Here is a 3362-nt window from a genome sequence, read left to right on the forward strand (position 1 = left end):
GCACCGTTAGGCCGTCTTCCGCTCACGCCCCAACATCGTGCAGCCCGCCTCCAGTGGTGTCGCGACAGGCGTGAATGGAGGGACGAATGGAGACGTGTCGTCTTCAGCGATGAGAGTCGCTTCTGCCTTGGTGCCAATGATGGTCGTATGCGTGTTTGGCGCCGTGCAGGTGAGCGCCACAATCAGGACTGCATACTACGCGGCAGACAGGGCCAACACCCAGCATCATGGTGTGGGGAGCGATCTCCTACACTGGCCGTACACCACTGGTGATCGTCGAGGGGACACTGAATAGTGCACGGTACATCCAAACCGTCATCGAACCCATCGTTCTACCATTCCTAGACCGGCAAGGGAACTTGCTGTTCCAACACGACAATGCACATCCGCATGTATCCCGTGCCACCCAACGTGCTCTAGAAGGTGTAAGTCAACTACCCTGGCCAGCAAGATCTCCGGATCTGTCCCCCATTGAGCATGTTTGGGACTGGATGAAGCGTCGTCTCACGCGGTCTGCACGTCCAGCACGAACGCTGGTCCAACTGATGCGCCAGGAGGAAATGGCATGGCAAGCCGTTCCACAGGACTACATCCAGCATCTCTACGATCGTCTCCATGGGAGAATAGCAGCCTGCATTGCTGCGAAAGGTGGATATACACTGTACTAGTGCCGACATTGTGCATGCTCTGTTGCCTGTGTCTATGTGCCTGTGGTTCTGTCAGTGTGATCATGTGATGTATCTGACCCCAGGAATGTGTCAATAAAGTTTCCCCTTCCTGGGACAATGAATTCACGGTGTTCTTATTTCAATTTCCAGGAGTGTATATACTGAGATGGTATCTGTTCTTGACTATATCAACGCCTGTAAGCAGCTAATGGTGTTCATTTCATTGTAATTTCATTCTAACGAGCTGCATGGTCACCGATGGTATCTGTTCATTCGGAAATGTCCGAAAGAACAGATACCATCTTAGTATATATATATATATATATATATATATATATATATATATATATATATATATATATATATAGTTAAGGCTCACCGGCCACTTAACCATCTTCTTCTTCTTTGCGAGTGCACAAACAGTGCCCGAACTCTTACGGGAATCGGCAACGCGCCGCGATTAATTAGTATAATGGGCGGGGGCACTACGAATGTAGTGCGGGACAATACGTTGAGAATGTGGGTTTCGCGGGAGGCGTCCCAGAGATAAATCCCTGCAGTCGCCCTATCCTCTGTGTCCTCGGTGGCTCAGATGGATAGAGCGTCTGCCACGTAAGCAGGAGATCCCGGGTTCGAGTCCCGGTCGGGGCACACTTTTCATCTGTCCCCGTTGACGTATGTCAACACCTGTAAGCAGCTAAGTGTGTTCATTTCATTGTAACTAAATTCTTACTCAAATGAAAAAGAAGCAGGGTTTTATCGCTTTCGACTCTCGAAATCGTCTATTACAACGCCAGAGACAACATATTATACAAACGATGAAATTTCTTTAGAAAGAAACTACGTATATACGACGTATACTGCAAAAGTACGAAATTCTTAGTGAAACGTAATATTTATCGATTTTGCTCCCTCTAAATCATCTACAACAACCTCTGACGCTTTGTTCACAATACGAGGTGTGGCTAGAAAAAAACCGGACTAGTACTGGTGAAACAATAAAACGAATGCAATAAGGCTGAAAGTCGCGTGGCCTGTCACGTGACTCTCGCTCCGCCTACTGCTCGAGTTTCATCTGCCTCCTGCACTCAGTCTGCCCGTGGCGTCTGTTTTAAGTAGTTGACGTTTTGTCTGTGCGTCGGAAAATGTTGAGTGTACAGAAAGAACAGCGTGTTAACATCAAATTTTGTTTCAAACTAGGAAAATCTGCAAGTGAAACGTTTGTAATGTTACAATAAGTGTACGGCGATGACTGTTTATCGCGAACACAAGTGTTTGAGTGGTTTAAACGATTTAAAGATGGCCGCGAAGACACCAGTGATGACACTCGCACTGGCAGACCATTGTCAGCAAAAACTGATGCAAACATTGAAAAAATCGGAAAACTTGTTCGACAAGATCGCCGTTTAACAATCAGAGCAGTGTCTGAGTTAACAGGAGTTGACAAGGAAAGTGTTAGGCAGATTCTTCATGAAAGTTTCAACATGAACAAAGTGTGTTCAAAAATGGTTCCAAAGTGTCTCACAATTGAACAGAAGGAACGCCGAAGAATGATTTGTTCTGACATCCTGGAAAACATTGAAAGTGATCCCACCTTCTTACAAAATGTTATTACTTGCGATGAATCGTGGTTTTTTACTTACGATCCCGAAACTAAACGCCAATCGATGCATTGGAAAACTCCTGGTTCTCCACGACAAAAAAAAGCACGAATGTCAAAATCGAAATTCAAGGCAATGATGATTGTTTTTTTTGACATCAAAGGGATTGTGCACATTGATTGGGTACCAGAGGGACAAACAGTAAATCAGCATTACTACATTAGCGTCCTGGTTACCCTACGTGAGCGAGTACGGAGAAAACGGAACGATTTGTGGAGAAAAAAGTCGTGGATCCTTCACCAAGACAATGCCCCAGCTCACAGTGCGTTGTCAGTGAAGACGTTTTTGGCAAAGCACAACATTCCCATCTTAGATCATCCACCCTACTCACCTGATGTGGCCCCCCGTGACTTTTTTCTTTTCCCTAAAGTCAAGTCAGCTTTGAAAGGAACTAGATTTGAGACTGTTGAAGCAGTAAAAGAAAAAGCGACGGAAGTAATGTATGGACTTACCGAAAATGATCTGCAGCATTGCTATGAACAGTTGAAAATTCGTATGGAGCGGTGTAGAGACCGAGGAGGAGAGTACATTGAAGGAGATAACATGAAATTGTAAATAATTGTAAATAAATGTTTTTTCCAGCATCAGTCCGGTTTTTTTCTAGCCGCACCTCGTACGTTACGTATACAATGAAAGACATTTATACTTCTAACGATGATATTGCTGCTGTTGCTGCAGCTCATGCCACTGTTGCTGCTGCCACTGCTGTTGCTGTTACTGCCGCAGCTGCAGCCACTGTTGTCGTTGCTGTTGATGATGCAGCTACAACCACTGTTGTTGCTGCCACTGCTGTTCCTGTTGCCTCTCAGCTTCATCAATTGCCAACTGGATATATGCTGAAACAATAAGACATGTATTCGGTACGAAATTCTAATTGAAAAGAAAGTTAATGTTATCGATTTTGATCTCTCGGAATCATCTACAGACTCGCTGACCACACCAGTACTACAAAGATGGAATATATACTTACAATGCTGCCGATGCTGCTGCTGTTGCTGATGCAGTAGCTGTTGCCACTGTCTCTGCTGTTACA

The 3362-nt window shown here is 45.1% G+C and overlaps 1 non-coding gene across 1 annotated transcript; it reads left to right on the plus strand.

Annotated features, from left to right (window-relative positions):
* Positions 1-1245: 1245 nt before the first annotated feature.
* Trnat-cgu (transfer RNA threonine (anticodon CGU)) lies at positions 1246-1319 on the plus strand. The gene has a single exon. It is a non-coding gene; the product is annotated as a tRNA-Thr (tRNA).
* The last annotated feature ends 2043 nt before the right edge of the window (positions 1320-3362 follow it).

This window comes from Schistocerca serialis, chromosome 5 (genome assembly GCF_023864345.2).
Source record: "Schistocerca serialis cubense isolate TAMUIC-IGC-003099 chromosome 5, iqSchSeri2.2, whole genome shotgun sequence".
In the NCBI taxonomy this organism is placed as follows: Eukaryota; Metazoa; Arthropoda; class Insecta; order Orthoptera; family Acrididae; genus Schistocerca; species Schistocerca serialis.